Source organism: Ranitomeya variabilis, chromosome 2 (assembly GCF_051348905.1).
Source record: "Ranitomeya variabilis isolate aRanVar5 chromosome 2, aRanVar5.hap1, whole genome shotgun sequence".
In the NCBI taxonomy this organism is placed as follows: Eukaryota; Metazoa; Chordata; class Amphibia; order Anura; family Dendrobatidae; genus Ranitomeya; species Ranitomeya variabilis.
In genome coordinates this window covers 739,239,423-739,264,669 of record NC_135233.1, presented here as the reverse complement: position 1 = coordinate 739,264,669, position 25,247 = coordinate 739,239,423, and the positions used below count along the sequence as shown (strand labels likewise).

At 43.7% G+C, this 25,247-nt stretch overlaps 1 protein-coding gene across 3 annotated transcripts in view; it reads right to left on the bottom strand.

Annotated features, from left to right (window-relative positions):
- ATG5 (autophagy related 5) overlaps positions 1–25,247 on the bottom strand; it is a 294,450-nt gene that overhangs the window by 63,433 nt on the left and 205,770 nt on the right. The gene's annotated exons all lie outside the window — the stretch shown is intronic.

The following is a 25,247-nucleotide window of genomic DNA, read 5'->3' as shown; positions in this document are numbered from 1 at the left end:
GACATGTGGGTAGGATAAACGCACTGCAGGTCAGTTTACGCAGTGTAAAAAAGATGCACAGTGGATAAAACGTGGGCACGTAGCCTTATGGTGCTAAGTAATCTTATCAAAGTAATACCATTTCAACTTCAACTGTGTTTAACCAACATTTTCCGGTGTATAAGACGACTGGGCGTATAAGACGACCCCCCAACTTTTCTAGTTAAAATAAAAAATCTTCTTAAAAGTCGGGGGTCTTCTTATACGCCGTGTGTCGGCTTATAGGGCGGGTGACGACTGTGCATATGGTGGGGTGGAGTGGTCTTGATGACGAAGAGAGGGGGGCGTCTCACAGGGAAGGTTGTAAGTGGAGTATCCCCCATTACCTCAATGTAGCAGCGATGCTCTCTGTGCTGGGGAGGCGGCGTCGGCGGCTCCTCTATGTGCAGCGTGGGGTCTCCGTGCTGGGGGGCGGCGGCGGCTCCTTTTTGTGCAGTATGGGGGTTCTGTGCTGGGGGGCGGCGGTGGCGGCATTTCCTCAAAGCCCGGAGGCACCGCCGGCAGTTCCACTGCTGCGATGCGGCGGCCTCCGTGAAATGGCCGCTGGGGGCGGCGCATGCTCAGATTCAGATCTCGTCTCCTGAGATCTCAGGATGAGATCTGAATTTGAGCATGCGCCGCCCCCAGGGGCCATTTTCCCGAAGGCCACCGCATCGCAGGAATGGAGCTGCCGGTGCCGCCGGGCTTTGAGGAAATGCTAGCGGAGCCCCGATGCTGCACAGCGATACGCCGACGACACCCCCCCAGCACAGAGAGCATCACTGCTTTGCTACAGTGAGGTAATGGGGGATACTCCACTTACACCTTCCCAGTGAGACACCCCCCTCTCTTCATCATCGGGACCATCCCCCCACCCACCATATGCACCCGCCCTATAAGACGAGACCTGGCGTATAAGACTACCCCTGACTGTTAAGAAGATTTTCAGGGGTTGTCGTCATATACGCCGGAAAATACGGCATTCCATATTGCTTTACTCTTGGGGAGACAATAAAAAAGTAAAGTGGTAAATAAGGAGACTATGGGGAAAGGGTGTCAAAACAGATAACAGGTTCTAATTTTTCCAGGTGCACTTTCAGATGACATGTGAAATTTGCATTAACCAATTACCCCAGCTGTATTTGAGCCACCACAATACATAGAGTGCAGAGTGATGATATAAAAGGTAGTATAGAGTTTATTGTACATCAGGTCAAGCTGTGTAGAGGCCTTCAGCTATAATTTTTTCGATACAAGCCTCATTGAAGAAATGTGTACTTTCAAGACTAGATTAAAACTGGGAATATTAGAGGCAAGTCTAAAGGTAGTGTCTCAGAATGGCTGTAGCATGGTAGAATCTCTCTGCATACAGGCTGCAATCACAGAGGTAAGGGTTGTAAGTAAAGGGCACAACCAACATAGCAGAGCATAAGTACAACTTTCTGTCTTAAAATCACAGTATAAATATCTGTTCTGGAGCACTATTAAAAGGGAATCAGTCAACCAATTTTGGACCTATAAACTGCGGCCACCGGCATCATGGGCTTATCTACAGCATTCTGGGCAGATAAAGAACACCTGCGCAGTAGCCGCGACAGGAAGCAAAGAAGAGGAAAATATCGTATGAAGATGGGAGGCGTCGGACCCGAACCTGCGAAGACCAGCGGACCGGACCCGGTTGTTTTTCTTATCTTTCAGGATACCTCAGGGGCTTATCTACAGCATTACAGAATGCTGTAGATAAGCCCCTGATGGCGGTGGCAGCAGTTTATAGGCCCAAAATTAGGTGACAGATTCCCTTTAAGGTACGTGCACAAGACATCTTAATTTCAAAAGAGGAGTTGCTGATGTTTTCCAGGGTGAAGCGGTGTTTTTCTGGCGTAGGAGATGTAATTTCCCTGTGCTTTCAACTGTAGAGTGAAGCTGCCCTAAAAATAAAAAATATCACTTATTTTAACGACTTCCTAACTCTAAAGCGGTTGTTTCAACAATCCGTATTTTCGCTGTGCAAATAATGTATTTCCAGCAAAGCGTATGGGATTCATATAATTCTCTTGCCCACTGTGGGTTTTTTTTTCTTTCCACTGCAAACTGACATGCGGTGCGATTTTGAATAATGCAACATGTCAATATCTCTAGCAGTAACTATGCGTTTTATTTGCAGATTTGCCACATACACTGGAATGAGATGAGAAAAATCTGCAGATAACAGAATATATATGTTTTTATCGAGTTTACGCATGCAATCCGTACATGACAAAGTTAATTTAATTTAATTTATTTAAGTTTATTTAATAATGCTAAGTAACGGGAAGCTTCCAAAACAAAGCAGCTTTATTTAAACATGACATAAAATAAAGAGTAAAAAAAAACAGTTGAGTCACTCAAAGGGATGTAAAAAAGTACAAGTAACTTAATTTAGCTTATAGGTGCAGAAATCCTGTAGAAAATTTGCAACATTACTCATTGTGGTAGCATAGCTTAAGGTCTCAGACATCGTTTTTTCACATACGTGTTCCATCTATGGTTTTCACGGAACGTATCCATTATAATCGCGTTTATGTATTTTGTGGATTACGTGTCGGCAAAAGAAAAAATTATATCAGAGACGTGTCCATTTTTGATCTGCGTCATGAATCAAAAATTACCCATACAAGTCTGTGGGTCCGAGAAAATCATAAACATGGATGACATCAGTATGCAATTCATATGCTCTCCGTGATTAACATCTCAAAGTATAGGAGAATATTTGCAATTTATTTTTCACTGACCAAACACTGATTAAACTCAATTAAAAAAAAATCATATCTATTTAAAAATAAATTATTTTGAGGGAGTAAATAAAATGAACAAAATTAAAATAATGTGGTTGCATGTGTGTGAACACCCTTTTATAATTGGAAATGTGTTCAGAATTAGCCAATAACATTTAAACTCATGTGAAATAGCAGTCAGTACATAGCTGCCATCATTTACAGTGATTCTAATAAACCCCATATTAGGCCAGTCTCACACGTCCAGATAATTCCGGTACCGGAGTTATCCGTGTCCGTGAGCTCACGTAGCACATCAGTGTGGCACACATGCGGCAGCCGTGTGCCGACTGAGTACCACACGGACCGTGCAGGAGGCAGCGCTACAGTAAGCGCTGTCCCCGCTGTGTGTGGTGCTGAAGCCGCCATTCATTCCTTCTCCCCAGCAGCGTTCGCTAGAGAGAAGGAATGAAAAATCATGTTTTTTTTAATTTTTAAAATAAAGTTCCCGGTCAGCTTCCGCCTCCCACCCCCTGTGCGCCCGCCCGCTGGCATTAAAATACTCCCCCAGCTCCCGTGATGCTTCCCCTCAGCGCCGCAGCTTGTCCTGTATGAGCGGTCACGTGGTGCCGCTCATTACAGTGATGAATATGCGGCTCCACCCCTATGGGTGTAACTCTAGCGCTGTCTCCTGCATGGTCCGTGTGGTCCTCAGTCGGCACACAGTCAGCACACGGACAGCATCCGTGTGCGGTACGTGTTTACACGGACGCATTGACTTTAATGGGTCCGTGTGATCTGTGCGCTCCCACGAACACTGACATGTCTCCGTGTTTTTCAAACGGACAGACGGTCCGTGAAAACACGCTGACATGTGCAGAGACACATTTATTTTAATGTGTCTACGTGAGTCAGTGTCTCCGGTACGTGAGAAAACTGTCACCACACGTACCGGAGCCACTGACGTGTGAAACAGGCCTAAAGTTTAGCTATTCTAGCAGGATTTTCCCTGACAATTTTTTAGGTGCATTTTACAGCAAAAGCAATGGTCGATAAACATCTTACAACACAGCCTAGGGATCTCATTGTTAACAGTCAAAAGGGTGCAAGCTTCCAAGGTATTAGATATACCATGGAACATTGTCAAGAAGTGGCTTAACTTTTCACAACTGTGACATTTCCAAGAACTGGATGTCCATCAAAAACTGATTAGACAAGAAAAAAAGTGGTCCTGGGGGCTGCCAAGAGGCCTAAAGCAACATTAAAGGAGCAGCAGGAATATCTGGCCAGTTCTGGTAATGCATAGCATTTGACAACAAACTCCCGTATTCTTCATATCTATGACGTGTGGGGTAGGGTGGCATGATAGTAGACTTTTCTTGCAAAAAGAAATACACCCAAGTCCAGCTATGCTTTAACAAATCCTACATCGAGTCCGCCCAAAGCATGAGGGAAAAATATTATGGTCTGATGAGACCAAGGTTAAACTTAATGCAATAATTCCAATAGGTAAGTTTGTCACAAAGCCAACACTGTGCATCACAAAAAGAACACCATATCCCCAGTGAAGCATGGTGGAAGCAGCATTAATCTTTGAGGCTGTTTTTCCAAAGCTGGAACTTGGGTTTAATCAAGGTTGAGGGAATTATGAACAGTTCCAAATATTAGTCAAATATGTATCAAAACCTTCAGTCCTCTGGTAAAAAGTTGACGATGAACAACACCTTTAAGGATAACCACATTATCTTCAAATCAACAACAGAATGATTTTACCAGAAGATAAAAATTTGGAATGTGTCAGTCAGAGCAAATACCTAAATCCAATTGAAAATCCTGGGTTAACCTGAAGAGAGCTATACACAGGCGATACCACCGCAATCTGAAAGATTTGGAGTGCTACTGAAAGGAAGAGTGAGCAAAGATTGCCAGTTCTAGATGTGCCATGCCGATAGTCTCTTTCCCTGAATGCTTCTGAATGCTTTCATAAATTGAAAGGATACTTCAGCAAAGTATTCTCTTAAGATGTGTATATTTATGCAACCAAATTATTTTAGGTATTTTCCTTTTTCCACCTGTAAAGATTTACATTTATTTTTCAATTTTATTATACAGATTATAGGTAGCATTAAAGGTAGAACAAGTTTTGAAATTATTATTTTTGCATGACCTCATGACCTCTATTTTTTAAAATACAAAATTCCTTGTTTATTTCAACAGGGGTGTAGATTTTTTATATCCAATATATATGGTCTAGAATCCACAGGGTATTTTTCAGGAGCATGTATATGGGGGTGTATATAAAAGTGTATAGATAGATAATACTTTACAACAACCATCAGAACTGTGGAATCTGTACTTCTGCAAAACCATTATTCTCAAATTTGCCAGTGCCAAAGTGGTTTAGGTAGGCGAATAAAGACCATCACAGTTTAACCGGACTTAACTTCTATTGGTATTAGTTACACATTCCATTGTTCAGTTCATTTTTCACAGAAATGGTTAAGTTCATTAATATAGTCAAGCCTGATAACTAGTAAGTTACATTTTGTAATCTTCTTAAATCCACTAAACAAACACTACTGCAAAAAAAGTAGCAGGGAGTGTCATGGATCTGACCTGACATTGGAGACACAATCCAGATATACCTCTGCCACAATGAAAAGTTAAGAGTGTATTCATTAAGAGGATGTCTTATTACGTAGCACTGCAATCAAGAACATACCGGTAGTTGGAATCGTGTTCTGAAATTAATGTTGCAATATTACAAATTCTGAAAGTTTTCACAATATAAACCAGAACAGTCCATGATGGCTTCTGCCACAACATGAAATATATTGTAAAATTACAAGAGACAAATGTTCATGACTAACGCCAAAAAGAATATACTATGCATATGAACAACACGTGTGAGCGGATTCAGCATTAGTGCAAAACTCCAGTTGGGAAAAAAGCCTTTAAAAATCAAATGTCTTAAATATGCTTCAAATCAAGTGATCTACGGTAATTGCTTATGAGCTCTGAGAAATAATTAAAGAACTCCTGTTTGACAGAGACCATCACCAAATCAATTGTTCTAACCAGCCAGAAACAAGATGCCCAATGCCATTAAAAGGACAGTAAAAAAAAAACCAATGAAAGAAACTTTCACAATGTTCTGCAACTAGTATGATTTTATCCAATGAGCCATTTACCATACAGTTCTGTAACTCAGGATTATGCTAATGAAGACTGTAGGAAGAATAAACGGTTGAAAAGAATTAAATCAGTAAATTGGATAAAAAGATGTATCTACTGTCTCACAGTTTCCTTGATTAATCAAGGTGTTTACGCCAAAATTAACCCCTTAGTGATGGAGCCAACCTTTTGAAATCTGACCAGTGTCAATTTATGTGGTAACAACTCTGCAACACTTTAACAAATCCCAGTGATTTTGAGACTCTTTTTTCGTGACACATTATACTTTATGATAATGGTAAATTTAGGTAAAATATGTTTTGTGTTTATATATAAAAAATATAAAACATTTGAGAAAAATGTTAAAAAATTAGCAATTTTCAAAGTTTGAATGATTACCCTTTAATCCAGATAGTCATACCAAAGCAAACCATTAATAAATAACATTTCTCTCATGTCTGCTTTACATCAGCACCATTTGTAAAATGTTATTTTATTTTGTTAGCATTTTAGGAGGTTTAAAAATGTAGCAGCAATTTTTCACTTTTTCAAGGAAATTTAAAACTTTTTTTAGGGAACTATCAATATTTGAAGTGACTTTAGGGGTCTCGTATATTAGGAAACCCCCAAACGTGATACCATTTTAACCCCTTTCTGACCTCGGACGGGATAGTACGTCCGAGGTCAGAAGCCCCGCTTTGATACGGGCTCCGGCGGTGAGCCCGCATCAAAGCCGGGACATGTCAGCGGTTTTGAACAGCTGACATGTGCCCGTAATAGGCGCGGGCAGAATCGCGATCTTCCCACGCCTATTAACTAGATAAATGCCGCTGTCAAACGCAGACAGCGGCATTTAACTATCGCTTCCGGCCGGGCGGCTGGAAATGAGCGCATCGCCGACCCCCGTCACATAATCGGAGGTCGGCGATGCTTCTCCATTGTAACCATAGAGGTCCTTGAGACCTCTATGGTTACTGATCGCCGGTAGCTGTGAGCGCCACCCTGTGGTCGGCGCTCACAGCACACCTGCATTTCTGCTACATAGCAGCGAACATCAGATCGCTGCTATGTAGCAGAGGCGATCGGGTTGTGCCAGCTTCTAGCCTCCTATGGAGGCTATTGAAGCATGGCAAAAGTAAGAAAAAAAAAAGTAAAAAAATGTGAAAAAAATAAAAAAGAATATAAAAGTTTAAATCACCCCCCCCCCCCTTTGCCCCATTCAAAATAAATTAAAAAAAAAAATCAAATCTACACACATTTGGTATCGCCGCGTTCAGAATCGCCCGATCTATCAATAAAAAAAGCTTTAACCTGATTGCTAAACAGTGTGGCGAGAAAAAAATTCGAAACGCCAGAATTACTTTTTTTGGTCGCCGCGACATTGCATTAAAATGCAATAACGGGCGATCAAAAGAACGTATCTGCACAGAAATGGTATCATTAAAAACGCCAGCTAGGCACGCAAAAAATAAGCCCTCAACCAACCCCAGATCATGAAAAATGGAAACGCTACGGATATCGGAAAATGGCGCAATTTTTTTTTTTTTTTAGCAAAGTTTGGAATTTTTTTTCACCACTCAGGTAAAAAATAACCTAGTCATGTTAGGTGTCTATGATTCTCCAGGTCAGTACGAGTTCATAATGTCAGGTCAGTTTTAGCATTTAGTGAACCTAGCAAAAAAGCCAAACAAAAAACAAGTGTGGGATTGCACTTTTTTTGCAATTTCACCGCACTTGGAATTTTATCCCGTTTTCTAGTACACAACATGCTAAAACCAATGATGTCGTTCAAAAGTACAACTCGTCCCGCAAAAAATAAGCCCTCACATGGCCATATGGACGGACAAATAAAAAAGTTATGGCTCTGGGAAGGAGGGGAGCGAAAAACGAACATGGAAAAACGGAAAATCCCAAGGTCATGAAGGGGTTAAAAACAGCACCCCCTGACATATTGAAAAGTGCAGTCAGGTAGTTTATTAACCCTTCAGGTGCTTTACAGGAATTAATGCAAAGTGGCATGACAGGAATGAAAATGTGTATTTTTACCACCTAAATGTCGGTAACTTCTGAACAGATCACTACAGCCGTCAGACTCTAAGGCCGCTATTTGGTCGTGAATTGCCATCGCAAACATCAGGACAGCACAATTATGATCTGAGGGCACCAGTTTGGATAAAGACGAAGCCCCCACATTCTGTTAACCATTTATATGATGTAGTCACTATTGACAGCAGCATCTAAGGGGTTAAACAGATATGGACGGTGCAAACACTGATCGTGGCTTATACAGCAAGTTGTCACCTATAGTGTACAGCCGACAGCTGCTGGATTGTCACCTGTATGGGGAGGCTATTCTCTTCTATTTCAGGTCAGTTAAAAGACGTATTGGCAGGCATTAAGGGGTTAAGGTATTTTATGCCTAAATGTTGTAAAAATTTAGCGTAAAAATGTGGCGTCTTTTGACTGTCCCTGCCTAAATGTGTGGAGCTGGGGAGGACCTGAGGTGGTACAGGAAATGGCTGCGACCACCTGATTGATTCGTTAAAAGTCGTGGTGTAACTTATTCCAGAAATGTTATTCCAATCCCTGGCTAGAGCAACAATTTTAGAGATATGCCTTTAAATTGATTTGGCGTATTTTATTGAACACCAGTCTTCACTAAATGATATACAGAGTCACTGTTACCTACAACATTTAAGGAATTTTAAAGACAAGCACTTGCTCTAGCTGTGTTTGGAAACACATGTTTAGTGATTAGACCCCTTTAATGGTCACTATAAAATTCATATTGGCAGTCACTAAAGGGGACCTTGCATTGGATTTTTAATTTTACACAGAGTACCTCCTCCATTTGGTGGAACATCACCGATTGTGGCAAAGTTTTTTTTTCCTATGCTCTTCCAAAATTATGCCCCCATTAACAACGGTGCAAATTAAAAACAAAACTGGGGGTAAACCACAAATCATGACTACTCTCACAGAGAAGTTATGTGGAATATGCACAGCTAATGGAAGGGAAAATGTGCAACTTTATAACTGGGGGAATAACTTTGGAACTGATGGGCACAGAAAGAAAAACTGTTGTAGAATCAGAGAAGCATCACCTTTTGGAAGACAGGTAGTCCCCTTAACTTAAAACCAGTGAAAGGTCCATGGACAATCATACATTGATTTAATGCAGCCAGGCAAAAACATATATTACAGAACATGAGGGTCTTAGTTTAACATTCTGATCAGACTGCATGATGTGCACATTACAGCGAGCCGCTCAGTGGGTCCTAACTTTTATTGCCTTAAAGAAAGGGCATTGTGCGCAGAAGGCCTTGGCAGCAACAATGTACCAGCAAGGCCGGCGGCCTGGTGCCTCACAGTGCCTATGCTGCAAGACTGAGTCCTCAGGACTCCAGACCGCGCGGCCCCACCAACACAAAACCAGATGTGCACTCCTCCCTTGGTACAGGTGATTTTAATTAGCAGGAGACTGCAAAAAAGGGGGTTCAGCCTATTTTTGCTCTCATTTGAGAGCTTGAGGAAGGCGAGTTTCAATGCTCCTTTTATTTGGTGTTGGTGCTGTGTGGCGACCATTGTTGCTTTGGTTTTGTGCTTGTGGGGTGCAGTCTGCAGTCATAAGGACTACGACTTGCCACATGGGCGCTGTGAGGTACCAGTCCGCCCGCCGTGCTGGTGCATTGTCGCTGCTGTGGTGGTTAGGCAATAAAAGTTAGGATTCACTGAGAGGCTCGCCATGGTGTGGCAGTGGGTTTCATACAGTCTGATCAGAATGTTACACTAAGAATCTCATGTTTGTAAACCTTTTTTTTAGGAAGCAATGAAAATTCAAAGTTGAAATCCTCTTTCAGTTTTACAATCAGAGAGCCAAAATTGTGACTAAAAACATCTGAAATTGCCAATGGCCACCAACAGCACTGTACTGCCCTGTTTAACAAGAGGTACACAGAATATCCAAACCGATGGTCATTAATGGTCTCAAAACGAAAAATTGTAATAGCTCTAATTAAAAAAATAAATAAAAAAATATATATATATATTGTAGCGTGGCTAAAGGGTGTCTAATCGACGGGAGATATGTGTCACATAGATGGCTTGCCGCTGTGATGTAACCATAGCTACCTATATGTGTGTCAGGACCTGTGGTGATGTCACAACCACATGTCTGATCATGTGATGGGTTCTGGGTGTGGTTAGACCTATTAAAGAAAGCCTAATGCTTAACACAAGAGATATGTGTGGAGGTGCTAGCCTCCAAGAGTGTGTTAAGGCTCCAGGACTGAGCCTGAAGGACTGGACACTTGTTTTTTTTCCTTTGCTTGAGCTAAAGGCTATTTGTTTTCTGTTTATGCTAACTGGTTTATGGAGCAATAAGCCTTTGAACTTTTGTTGGAACCTGCCTCCTAAGTGTCAGCCGTCGCACCTGAGTGAGTGAAACCCCTACAATTGGTGGTAGACGTGCGGGCAGCGTTCCCAGTGGAGACATAAGTCTATTGTTGAATGTCTTGGGTTAAGTCTGTTGGAAGCCAGCAAGCATTGCCGGGGAAAATGGAGGACCTGCTGAAACACTTGGTCCAGTCGCAGTCACAGCAGCAAGAGGCTAACAGGCTGTTTATGCAGCAGTTGCAACAGAACCAGCAAGACACCAACAAGCTGTTGATGCAGCAGATACAACAAAGCCAGCAGGAGCAACGGCACAGCCAGCAGGAGCAACGGCAGCAGATGCAGCTTCTGGCAACCGCCATCCAGGGCAAGACGAGCGCCCCAACCCCAGGTCTGGCTGATGACACCCACGTCCGGAAGACGGTAAGACGCGTATTGCAGAAAATGACTCCCGGGGATGATGTTGAGGCCTTCCTGACAGTGTTTGAGAGGGTTGCTGAGAGGGAAAAACTTCCGCCAGAACAGTGGGCAGAGGTTTTGGCGCCTTACCTGACGGGGGAACCTCAGAAGGCATACTATGATTTGACCTTGCAGGATGCCAAGGAGTATCACAAATTGAAAGCCGAGGTTCTCGCACGTTTGGGGGTGACACTGACTGTTAGGGCACAGCGAGTTCACTGCTGGGCCTATCACCGGGACAAACCGCCTCGGTCCCAAATGTTTGACCTGTTGCACCTGGTCCAGAAATGGCTGCAGCCAGAGTCCTCTATGCCTGCACAGATGGTAGAACGGGTGATAATGGATCGGTTTGTGCATTCCCTCCTGAGGTCCATACAGACTTGGGTTGCCCAGGGTGATCCCCAGAATGCCGACGAACTGATCGGACTGGTCGAGAGATACCAAGGGATGGAAGGCTCCTTTGGGAGGCAGCCCATGCCGTACTGGGGGTCCCAGAAAGGTGCTGAGTCCCAAAAAGGGGTGGCGCATCCAAGGTCACAAAGGGCGGGGGAGGTGGTGCTCAAGGTCCCTACGGGTGATATTATTTGCTGGAGGTGCCACGGGCCAGGACATATAGCTGCCCGTTGTTCCCAGACCACTGAGCAGATGGACTGCAGCATGGGATGCCGTAGTTCATACTATGCATATCCAGCCTGCAGTGTGAACTCTCCGCCCAACGAGGGGCCTCAAGCGTGTTCTGTAAAGGTGAACGGTCGAGCAGCAATGGCGCTGTTAGACTCAGGGAGCTTAGTGACCCTGGTGAGGGCCACTTTCCCTCTCCACCTGCTCCCGGGAAAGAAGGTCGGCCTGCGGTGCATACATGGTGATGCAAAGGACTATCCTATGGCCAGGGTGGATATTGAAACGGCGTGTGGTACTGAGTCCCATGAAGTCGGTGTTGTTCGGGACTTGTTGCACCCTATAATTATTGGTCGGGATTTCTGTATGTTTTGGGATTTGTGGGGTAAGGGTTCCGAGGTCCCTAGCAAGAGTAGGGAACCAATGAACCCTAAAAAGGTATTGCCACACCCAGAGACAGACAGGTTTCCTTTTTGTGTCCTGGTTGGGGATGAGGAGGAAGTGTCCCCTGCATCTGACATTCTGGAGTTAGAGGTAACCGGTGAAAATTTTGGGACTGCCCAACATAGGGACCCAACTCTGAGGGAAGCCTTTAATAATGTCACAGTTATTAATGGGGTTGCACAGGAGCCGGGGGCAGACACAAGATTTCCGCATTTTCTGATGAATGGGGAGTTGTTGTACCGAGTCACGAAAATGAGGGAGGAGTTGATAGAGCAGTTGGTAGTGCCGGGTCCATATAGACGGAAGGTATTGGATATGGCCCATTCACACATCTTGGGTGGACACCTAGGGGTGGAAAAAACACAGGAACGGTGTTGTGAATTCTGCTCTTGGGCTCCCTCCGGTGGTTATAAGTGGTAGCGCTGCTGCCTTTGGATCGCAGCATTCATCAGGTGTGTCCACTTATTGCAATTCTGACTGGGCTATTTAGTCTTGCTTGACCCTTTAGTTAGTGCCAGTTGTCCATTGTTTCCTGGAGGATTCTCTTCTCTGCCTGGTCTCTCTTGCTTGCTGTTCATTTCAACAAACATAAGTTCTGGCTTTGTTTTTTGCAGTCCACATGCTGTGGGCCTGATCGTTCAAGTTATTTTCCATGTTTTGTTTTGTCCAGCTTGCTCTGTATAAGGATTTGTTCAGCCAAGCTGGTATCTCTGGAGATGCAGATATACCCTCCATGTCTTTAGTTAGATGTGGAGATTTTGTATTTTCTGTGGTGGATATTTTCTAGTGTTTTAATACTGACCGCATAGAACTCTGTCCTATCCTTTCTATTTAGCTAGAAGTGGCCTCCTTTGCTAAATTCTGATTTCAGTCTGCGTATGTTATTTCCCTCTCCTCTCACAGTCAATATTTGTGGGGGGCTGTCTATCCTTTGGGGATTTTCTCTGAGGCAAGATAGTTTTCCCTTTTCTATCTCTAGGGGTAATTAGTCGTCCGGCTGTGTCGAGATGTCCAGGGAGTGTTAGGTACATTCCACGGCTACTTCTAGTTGCGGTGTTAAGTTCAGGGTCTGCGGTCAGTACAGGTACCACCTTCTCCAGAGTACGTCTCATGCTGCTCCTAGGCCACCAGATCATAACAAACGGGTTGTGCAGAGGTTCTATTGGCCTGGGTGTCACCGGGAAATAGTGAACTATTGCAGGTCTTGCCCTACATGTCAGCTAACTGCCCCCAGTCCTCATTTCCGGAGCCCCCTTGTGCCATTGCCAATTATTGAGGTACCGTTCGAGAGAATTGCCATGGACTTGGTCGGTCCCTTAGTTAAATCAGCCCGGGAACATCAGTATACATTAATCATCCTGGACTATGCCACACGCTATCCTGAGGCAATTCCTCTGAGAAATTCTTCCTCGAAGAGTATAGCCCGCGAGTTGGTCCATGTGTTTTCCCGGACAGGTCTGCCGAAGGAGATTCTGACTGACCAGGGGACACCTTTCATGAGCAAGGTGATGAGGGAGTTATGCAAAGTCCTGAAAATCTCCCAGTTGAGGACCTCGGTGTACCATCCCCAGTCAGATGGTCTTGTTGAGAGATTAAACATAACACTGAAGAGCATGCTGAGAAAAGCTATAGAGAAAGACGGTAGAGACTGGGACTGTCTCTTACCATATCTGATGTTTTCCATTCGTGAAGTTCCATAGGCCTCCACAGGGATCTCACCGTTTGAGCTTCTATATGGCCGACATCCGAGAGGACTCCTGGATATAGCCAAGGAAACTTGGGAAGCCGAAGTTACGCCCCACAGAAGCGTCATTGAGCATGTGGCCTTGATGCAGCAGAGGATTGCAAAGGTGATGCCTATCGTGAAAGACACCTCCTCCAGGCACAAGAAGCTCAGGCCAGAGTCTACAACCGGTCTGCAAGAGTTAGGCAGTTCAAACCGGGAGACCGAGTTCTTGTGTTAGTTCCGACGGTGGAGAGCAAGTTCTTGGCCAAATGGCAAGGCCCATATGAGGTCGTAGAGAAGGTTGGTGGGGTAAACTATAAAATTCACCAACCAGGTAGACGGAAACCAATCCAAGTCTACCATGTCAACCTCATCAAGCCATGGCAAGAGAGAGCCGGCAGTAACTCCATCTCTGCTAAGCAACCCAGAAGGTGAGGTTGGAGGGGTTACTATAGCGGAGACGCTATCGAAGGACCAGAAACAGCAGTGCCGGGAGTTACTCCAGAAGAACAGGGACCTGTTTTCTGAGTTGCCTGGGTACACGAAGGTCATAGAGCATGAGGTCCTGACAGAGCCACATGTGCGCGTGAACGTGAAGCCCTATCGAATTCCTGAGGCCCGTCGAGAAGTAATCTCCAAGGAAGTGGAGCGTATGTTGAAGCTTGGAGTCATTGAGGAATCCAAGAGCAGTTGGTCGAGCCCAATTGTCCTGGTCCCAAAACCTGATGGGGAGTGGAGATTTTGCAACGACTATAGGAAGTTGAATGAGGTCTCCAAGTTTGACGCATATTCCATGCCCCGCGTTGATGAGCTCATCGAAAGGCTTGGGCCCGCCAGGTATATAACCACCTTGGATTTGACGAAGGGGTATTGGCAGATCCCCATGGCACAGGAAGCCAAGGAGAAGATGGCGTTTTCTACACCAGATGGATGTTTCCAGTATGTCCGCATGCCATTCGGCCTACAGGGAGCTCCGGCGACATTCCAGAGGGCTATGGATAGAATCCTTGCACCACATAAGGCATACGCTGCAGCGAACCTGGATATCGTCATCTTTAGCCCGGACTGGGAGAGTCATCTGGAAAAGGTCCAAGCGGTGTTTGATGCTATAAGAGAGGCCGGATTTACAATAAACCCGAAGAAGTGTGCCTGGATATATAGTGGGTCATGGAGAAATAAAACCCCAAATCAGTAAAGTGGAGGCAATTCAAACATGGCCAAAACCAGTTTCCAAGAAGCAAGTTAAAGCCTTCCTGGGAATCGTGGGATATTACAGGAGGTTCATCCCAAACTTCGCCATGATGGCTGCGCCTCTGACTGACCGGCTAAAAGGGACAAAATCAGTAATGGTTAAGTGGTCCGAAGAAACAGAGTCAGCCTTCCAAGAAATGAAAGAGGCTTTGTGTAAGCAACCCGTTCTGATGGCCCCAAACTTCAAGAAAAAGTTTTTTCTTCAGACAGATGCCTCAGATGTTGGGGTAGGAGCAGTCCTTTCCCAAGAACTACAAGGGGAGGAGCATCCTGTTCTCTATCTGAGTAGGAAGCTGTCCTCGTCTGAAAAGAACTACTCAGTTGTTGAGAAGGAGTGCTTGGCCATAAAGTGGGCGGTGGACACATTACGGTACTATCTGCTGGGACGTAAATTTAGACTGATATCCGACCATGCCCCACTTAGGTGGATGAGGGAAACGAAGGGTAGAAATGCTAGGGTCACCCGTTGATTCTTAGCCCTGCAGGACTTCTGTTTCCATGTGGAACATAGGGCCGGAAAGCTGCACGGTAATGCTGATGCCCTGTCAAGAATCCCTTGTCTAGTGGGGGAAAGTGCCAAGCCCCACAGCTTTAGGCAGAGGGGGGGAGGTATGTAGCGTGGCTAAAGGGTGTCTAATCGACGGGAGATATGTGTCACATATATGGCTTGCCGCTGTGATGTAACCATAGCTACCTATATGTGTGTCAGGACCTGTGGTGATGTCACAACCACATGTCTGATCATGTGATGGGTTCTGGGTGTGGTTAGACCTATTAAAGAAAGCCTAATGCTTAACACAAGAGATATGTGTGGAGGTGCTAGCCTCCAGAGTGTGTTAAGGCTCCAGGACTGAGCCTGAAGGACTGGACACTTGTTTTTTTTCCTTTGCCTGAGCTAAAGGCTATTTGTTTTCTGTTTATGCTAACTGGTCTATGGAGCAATAAACCTTTGAACTTTTGTTGGAACCTGCCTCCTAAGGGTACCGTCTCACAGTGGCACTTTGGTCGCTAAGACGGCACGATCCGTGACGTTCCAGCGATATCCATACGATATCGCTGTGTCTGACACGCAGCAGCGATCAGGGACCCCGCTGAGAATCGTACGTCGTAGCAGATCGTTTGGAACTTTATTTCGTCGCTGGATCTCCCGCTGTCATCGCTGGATCGGTGTGTGTGACACCGATCCAGCGATGTGTTCGCTTGTAACCAGGGTAAACATCGGGTTACTAAGCGCAGGGCCGTGCTTAGTAACCCGATGTTTACCCTGGTTACCATCGTAAATGTAAAAAAAAAAACAAACAGTACATACTCACATTCCGGGGTCATGTCCCTCGCCGTCAGCTTCCCGCACTGACTGTGAGTGCCGGCCGTAAAGAAAAAGCAGAGCGCAGCGGTGACGTCACCGCTGTGCTGTGCTTTACGGCCGGCACTCACAGTCAGTGCAGGAAGCAGACGGCGAGGGACGTGACACCGGAATGTGAGCATGTACTGTTTGGTTTTTTTTACATTTACGATGGTAACCAGGGTAAACATCGGGTTACTAAGCGCGGCCCTGCGCTTAGCAACCCGATGTTTACCCTGGTTACCCGGGGACTTCGGCATCGTTGGTCGCTGGAGAGCTGTCTGTGTGACAGCTCTCCAGCGACCACACAACGACTTACCAACGATCACGGCCAGGTCGTATCGCTGGTCGTGATCATTGGTAAATCGTTTAGTGTAACGGTACCCTAAGTGTCAGCCGTCGCACCTGAGTGAGTGAAACCCCTACAATACATATATATATACATACACATACACACAGTCATGGCCAAAAGTATTGACACCCCTGCAATTCTGTCAGATAATACTCAATTTCTTCCTGAAAATGATTGCAAGCACAAATTCTTTGGTATTATTATCTTCATTTAATTTGTCTTAAATGAAAAAAAACACAAAAAGAATTGTTCTAAAGCCAAATTGGATATATTTCCACACCAAACAAAAAAGGGGGTGGACAAAAGTATTGGCACCGTTCGAAAAATCATGTGATGCTTCTCTAATTTGTGTAATTAACAGCACCTGTAACTTACCTGTGGCACCTAACAGGTGTTGGCAATAACTAAATCACACTTGCAGCCAGTTAACATGGATTAAAGTTGACTCAACCTCTGTCCTGTGTCCTTGTGTGTACCACATTGAGCATGGAGAAAAGAAAGAAGACCAAAGAACTGTCTGAGGACTTGAGAAACCAGATTGTGAGGAAGCATGAGCAATCCCAAGGCTACAAGTCCATCTCCAAAGACCTGAATGTTCCTGAGTCTACTGTGCGCAGTGTCATCAAGAAGTTTAAAGCCCATGGCACTGTGGCTAACCTCCCTAGATGTGGACGGAAAAGAAAAATTGACAAGAGATTTCAACGCAAGATTGTGCGGATGTTGGATAAAGAACCTCGACTAACATCCAAACAAGTTCAAGCTGCCCTGCAGTCCGAGGGTACAACAGTGTCAACCCGTACTATCCGTCGGCGTCTGAATGAAAAGGGACTGCATGGTAGGAGACTCAGGAAGACCCCATTTCTTACCCCGAGACATAAAAAAGCCAGGCTGGAGTTTGCCAAAACTTACCTGAAAATGCCTAAAACAGTCAAACATGGCGGAGGTTCCCTAATGTTTTGGGGTTGCTTTGCTGCCTCTGGCACTGGACTGCTTGACCGTGTGCATGGCATTATGAAGTCTGAAGACTACCAACAAATTTTGCAGCATAATGTAGGGCCCAGTGTGAGAAAGCTGGGTCTCCCTCAGAGGTCATGGGTCTTCCAGCAGGACAATGACCCAAAACACACTTCAAAAAGCACTAGAAAACGGTTAGAGAGAAAGCACTGGAGACTTCTAAGGTGCCCAGCAATGAATCCAGACCTGAATCCCATAGAACACCTGCGGAGAGATCTAAAAATAGCAGTTTGGAGAAGGCACCCTTCAAATATCAGGGACCTGGAGCAGTTTGCCAAAGAAGAATGGTCTAAAATTCCAGCACAGCATTGTAAGAAACTCATTGATGGTTACCGGAAGCGGTTGGTCGCAGTTATTTTGGCTAAAGGTTGTGCAACCAAGTATTAGGCTGAGGGTGCCAATACTTTTGTCTGGCCCATTTTTGGAGTTTTGTGTGAAATGATCAATGTTTTGCTTTTCGCTTCACTCTCTTTTGTGGTTTTTCATTTAAGACAAATTAAATGATGATAATAATAACAAAGAATTTGTGTTTGCAATCATTTTCAGGAAGAAACTGATTATTATCTGACAGAATTGCAGAGGTGTGAATACTTTTGGCCATGACTGTATACACATACATACATACACACACACACACTTAGGGTATGTGCACACGTCCGGATTTCTTGCAGAAATTTCCTGAAGAAAAACGGAAATTTTCTGCATGAAATCCGCATTTTTTTTTTTTGCGTTTTTTTTCCGTTTTTTCCCTTTTTTTTAGCATTCTGCAAGCGTAATTAGCTTGCAGAATGCTAAAGTTTTCCAAGCGATCTGTAGCATCGCTTGGAAAACTGACTGACAGGTTGGTCACACTTGTCAAACATAGCGTTTGACAAGTGTGACCATCTTTTTACTATAGATGCTGCCTATGCAGCATCTATAGTAAAAGATAGAATGTTTAAAAATAATAAAAGAAATAAAAAAAATGGTTATACTCACCTGCAGGCGTCCGTTCCTATAGATGCCGGTGTGGTTCAGGACCTTCCATGACGTCGCGGTCACGTGAGCGGTCACATGACTGGTCTCGACCAATCACAAGACCGTGACGTCATCGCAGGTCCTTCACCGCACATCAGCTATAGAAACCAAAGTGGCAGCATGCAGCGGAGAGGCGGGAAGACATCGAAGGTGAGTATAGGACTATTTTTTATTTTATTTTTTTGACCAATTATATGGTGCCCAGTCCGTGGAGGAGAGTCTCCTCTCCTCCACCCTGGGTACCAACCGCACATAATCTGCTTACTTCCCGCATGGTGTGCACAGCCATGCCACAGATCAATGCACTCCTAGGTGTGCGGAATCCCCTGCAATTCCGCATTTTAATGAACATGTTGCTTTTTTTTCCGCGATGCGATTTTTTCGCAGAAAAAAAGGCTACATTTGCACAAAAAATGCGGAATACACTGAAAATAATGGGAGGCATATGTTAGCGTTTTTTTCGCATTTTTATCACGTTTTTATAGCGAAAAAACGCGAAAAAAACGCGAAAAATACTGAACGTGTGCACATGGCCTAACAGTACAGACCAAAAGTTTGGACACCTTTGAAGAACCTAGAATATAAGACATAATTTCAGTTGTTTCACACTTTAAGTATATAATTCCACATGTGTTAATTCATAGTTTTGATGCCTTCAGTGTGAATGTACAATTTTCATAGTCATGAAAATACAGAAAAATCTTTAAATGAGAAGGTGTGTCCAAACTTTTGGTCTGTACTGTATGTGTGTATATATATATATATATATATATATATATATATATATATATATATATATATATATACATACATATATATTCTTATAGCTCTCTCTCTCTGTATACATATATAATTTTTTTTAGTGGTAAACACAAGAGAAGTGAGAATTATAATTACAAAGTTCTTCATGAATCCAACATAATTCTTATTGTAGCATGAAAAGCATTTTAAAGCTACACACTGATGTTATTGCCCACAACTGTGCACCAGATCAGCCCATGTGCTTTCCTGCAGGCCATATATCATCCTTTCTCCTCGAGCTAGAAAAATTAAATTAAATTCCAACAAGAAATGAACTTTTATTAATAAATGAAGAAATTAAGTACACAGCATTACCCTGGTCTCATAAAACCAAAGACATAACAACCTTCAGTATGGACATATGGTTGCTTTTATCACCACCGCTACAGGGCAGCTCTTCTCTGATGAATTGAAGATGGGGTGTATGGTTAACCCTTCAGTTGCTTATTTCAAGATTCTTTAAGAACTTTTTTTAAAATTTTATTTAGAAGATGTTTAATTTCACTTGATAAACCTCTTGGACATGGTATGGTTGCCAAAATATTAATCTAAATCTATACAGATATGTAAAAAAATGTATTGTGTTGGAAAATATGTGATTACCGGGCAGATCTACAGAAAGTGATGTAAATTTCTCTTTGCATACAGTGAGACAAACTGCAAAATAGTTTTGTTGAGTAGATCTGTTTAGGTGTGTTTCAATGATGGTACTCGTCCCAGCCTTGGAAAACACTCAGCGGCTCATTACTTTCCAAGCCCAAAAACCCCCTACAATATTGCACAAAAACCTCCTGAACTCTAGCATAAGATGACTTTGGGAACATCATTTTCATCTACTAGCCCACTACTGATTTTTGCTCAGCAAATGACCTATATCTAGGACTGCTTACAAGCAGCAGACATTTTATGGAACTGGTAGCTTATGACTGTTCGGGCTCGCTTACACCAGAGCATATATCAGACGAGTCTACATCAACAGGGTTATACACTATATTGGTACCTGCAGAGTGGGCGGGCGCTTTGCAGGGCATCATTTTCTCCAGTAGGCATACATGTCTGAAAATAATGTGCGGCAGAGAACACTTTTGCTCTGACTGGACCATTATAGCCTATGGCCCCATCAGTCCATACATCCAAATCCCGTTTAGTGGGGGTTCGGACGCAGTCTTGATGGGGCCACTGAACAGGTGCCTTAACTCAATGTGAAAGCACCCATGGACAATAGAGCAGTTATCTTCAAATGTCCATCGCTCCTTTTAAACAGGATACACAGGACTGGCAGTGGAGTTCTCAGTCATGGGGCTCCCCACAATCATACATTTATCTCCTTACTCAGTTGATAAGTACTTAATGTTATCAGCAGGATAATACATTTAATATACAAAACCTAAGAAACACAATGAATAGGTATCCTGCAACAAGTAAATAAGTTCATAAACAAGAGACAAACCAAATTTAAAACCCAAATAAAGTAAAAAACTATATTTTATTAAATAATTAACAGACATAAAAAGAAGGTACGGGTGGGAGCAAGTACTCAGGGAAAAAAGGACGCAATGCACAAGGGACCAGGCAAAAAATGGGTTATTATGACAATGGCAACAACAACATTAATACACAATGGTAGTGAATAAAGTGATAATAAATAGTCACAGAAATATATATGTATTATGCTGCCAAGGGTAAAACAATCAGTACAAAAAATTGCAAAGAAATAGTAGAAAAAAAAAAAAAAATCCCCCAAAAAATTGCGATGAAAATAACCTCACATGGAAACAGGTAAAAAAAAAAGTTGATGAAATAATCACAAAAAATGCAGTGAAAAGGTATGTATCCACATAAATAAAGTGCCAGTGCATAAGTCACCTCCCTTCTCCCATGATAGCGGGTCGGGTGGTCCGCATGCTGGCAATGTGTTACAGGTTCCCCCGCCTCCTGCCTTCGTGTCCCAATAGCGTCGCATCAGCTGATTGCGGCCCCGTGGGTCACGTGGGGCAGCAATGTGGAGGTGCCCGGCAACCTCCATTGTTGGCACACGTCACATCACGCCCCCCCGCCCTCATTGGATCCCTTTTTTACATAAATTACACTTCCCCTGGATGGCGCCACCCCCTGACGAAGGCAGACGCCGAAACGCGCGTCGGGGTGGAGGCATCCTCGGGGTGGACGAATCCTTGGTACAGCCTATGACCTCTCATCCTCCACATAAGTATTTCATGGCGTGACATTAGGGCAGCATTTTGATATCCTCCACTATCGCAGTGTCTTTACTGTGCAGACACTATGTGATTACATATATGAGGTGACTTCATAAGCACTGGCACTTTATGTGGATACATAACTTTTCACTGCATTTTTGTGATTATTGCATCAACATTTTTACCTGTTTCCATGTGGGTTTATTTTAATTTCAATTGTTTACCATTTCTTTGAAATTGTTGCACTGATTGTTCTACCCTTGGCAGCACAATACATATATATTTCTGTCACTAAGTATTATCACTATTTATTCACTACCTTTGTGTACAAATGTTGTTGCCATTGTCATAATACTAATAATAATTTTTTGGCTGGTCCCTTGTGCATTGCATGACTTTTTTCCTTTGTGTAATTGCTCCCAACTGTATATTCTTTTGATGTTTTAATTATTTAATAAAACACAGGTAGTCCTCGACTTACGACGTTGATCCGTTCTTATGCGGCGTCGTAAACCAAATTTCGACCTAAGTCAGACCATACGTTCATACAGTACTGTACCATAACAGTACAGTACTGCAAACACAGCCTATCCAAACACCTATCCTAACACTGTACCATACATAATTATCAATAAACATCGGTACAGTAAAATATTGTGCAGTACAGTACATTTAATAATGAAATACTGTACTGTAAGTTCTGTAACAGTAATAAACAAAGATAATTCCAAAGAGAGAACAGGCTTATTGGGAGGAAGCTGCAGAAGGTGCTGGAGATACTGGGGCAGTTGAGTCAAGAAGGGCAGGTGAATCAAGAGGGGCAGGTGAGTCAATAGGGGCAGGTGAGTCAAGAGGGGCAGGTGAGTCAAGAGGGGCAGGTGAGTCAAGAGGGGCAGGTGAGTCAAGAGGGGCAGGTGAGTCAAGAGGGGCAGCTGAGGTAGAGGGTACAGGTACAGGATCTGTTGCAGGCCTCTCTACCTTCTTGAAGTACTGCTGCATGTTAGTTTGGAAGGAGACCATCTTCTCCTCCAACATCTCCTTGTAACACCTAAGGGAATCCATGACTCCTCTGGCAACCCTTGTGCACCTTTCCATGTTGGGATCCTCAGCCTCAAACCTTGACAACCCTTTCTGTATCAGGGCAAAACCTCCTGCCAAGCCCTGCCTTGTAAATCTCTTAGGTTCTGGGGTTGGTATGTCTTCCTCTATCATCTGCTTCTTCAGTTGAATAAGGTCCTCAGCAGATAACTCCTCTCCATGAGATGCCAGTAGCTCTGTGACATGATCCTCCTCCACCTCCAGATTCATTGTCTTACTCATATCAACAACGTTCTTTATGACACTAGTCACTGACACTTGGACCTCTGTGACATCATTCACAAACTGGGGACAGTTTTTTACCACACACCATTCAATGTTATTCACAGCATCAAGGATGTTGTATGTTTTCAAAAAGTCCTTTAGAGTTAAGTCCTTATTTTCAGTTGCTGCTAAAGCAATACCAATGACCCTTCGGAGGTAGTAGGGCTTGAATGTAGCAATGACTTCTTGGTCCATAGGCTGTATTAGGGTAGTGGTATTAGGTGGAAGGTAAACGACCTTGACATTAGGGTTAAAGTCATCCAGATGGTCAGGGTGTCCAGGGGCATTGTCCAGAATTAGCAACACCTTAAAGCGGATATCCTTGGAGGTACAATACCACTCCACGCCTGGCACAAAATGGTTGGTGAACCAGTCATCAAACACTGCAAGTGTCACCCATGTCTTCCTATTAGACTTTCAGATGACTGGTAGTTGACCCTTTGAAATGCCCTTGAGTGCCCTTGGATTCTCAGCCTGATACACCAGCATGGGCTTCAGTTTGTAGTCGCCAGCAGCATTGCCCCCAAGAAGCAAAGTCAGTCTCTCCTTGCCGACTTTATGACATGGTGCGGACTTCTCCTCCTTGGCGATGTACGTACGGTTAGGCAAACGTTTCCAAAACAAGCCTGTCTCATCCACGTTGAACACTTGTTGAGCACAGTAACCACCCTCCTCAATTATCTCAGCCACTGCTTTAGAAAACTCAGTTGCTGCTTTCTCATCAGCACCAGCAGCTTCACCTTGCACTTTAATGTTATGGAAATTGGCACGATCCTTAAACCTCATAAACCAACCCCTACTCGCCACAAATTCTTCACTTTCACTTCCTTCCCCCTTTTCAATGCCTCAAACAGTCGCCTAGCCTTCTCCTGAATAACCAAAAGGCTCACAGGGATACGGCGTTGATTTTGGTCTTCCAACCAAAGCACCAATAATCTTTCCATCTCAATAATAAGCCCACTACGCTGCTTTGTTATCACTGTCGCTTTCATAGGAGCAGATCCTTTCACATGTTCAAGGATACGATCTTTATCCTTGATAATCGTAGCGACAGTCGAACGACTAAAGGTACCTTCACACGAAGCGACGCTGCAGCGATAGCGACAACGATGCCGATCGCTGCAGCGTCGCTGTTTGATCGCTGGGGAGCTGTCACACAGACCGCTCTCTAGCGACCAACGATGCCGAGGTCCCCGGGTAACCAGGGTAAACATCGGGTTACTAAGTGCAGGGCCGCGCTTAGTAACCCGATGTTTACCCTGGTTACCAGCGTAAAACATCGCTGGTATCGTTGCTTTTGCTTTCAAACACAACGATACACGGATCCACTAGAAACAGACTTATGAGACATGTGGCTTCCAATCTACAGTGAGTCAGCAGGGACTTTGGGAATTTTTATTTCCCCTGGGCATCCTATGCTTTTTTTACCAGAATGCTTTTTATGGAATTTATGCAATTTTGTAATACTGTAAATAAAATTCCAGTGTCAAAGAGAAAACTTTTTCTAATTATCAATAACAGTGGGGCATAGCAATATGCTTTTAGCTTAAAGAGGACCTGTCACCAGATCAAAAGAGGGCTGGTTTCTGTCCCTATTTTATACCCATTGGACCTTTGATTATTTCCCTTTGTTTTTTTAAATCCACCATACAGTCCTAGAGATTATGAGCCTTATTTACTTTGTGATAACTTATGATCATTACTTGGGGCAATGGTTACAGGATTCTTTGGGCACATGTCTTTAGGCTCCTCTGCATTATGACCCCCATGAACAATTTTCCCTGCTAAAGACCATAAACATTTGCATTAAATAAAAAAGGCCCATTTCTCGATCCATATGGCGGATTTGGAAAAAAACAAAGTAATACTCAGGGAATCAGGAGGACCTAGAAGCAGGTTTTTACTCTAATTCAAAAGTAATAAACACACAGATGAATTTTCTCAGCCTGATTTTATGCATTGCTCTCACCACCACTGTATGTTGCAATTTTGCAGTGTAAGGCTATGTTCACACGTTGAGTTTTTGCCGCTTTTTAATGCAAATTGTAAGCTGTGTTTTACAGTGCCAGCAAAAGCTATGAGTTTTCAAAAATCTCATGCACATTGTTTTTTTCGGACTTAATTGAAAAATTGCAGCATTTTTGCAAACTGCAGTATGTCACTTGTAGAGGTGTTACCAGCCTTTTTTCATCCAAAGAAAGCAATAAGTGCAAAAACCTAAGGAAGTTCCATTATGCATGCACTAAACTTTATTTGCATACACAAGAGACAGCTTCTTTAGTGCCAAGAGAGCAGGTTTTTCCTGCAGCAAAAACACAACATGTAA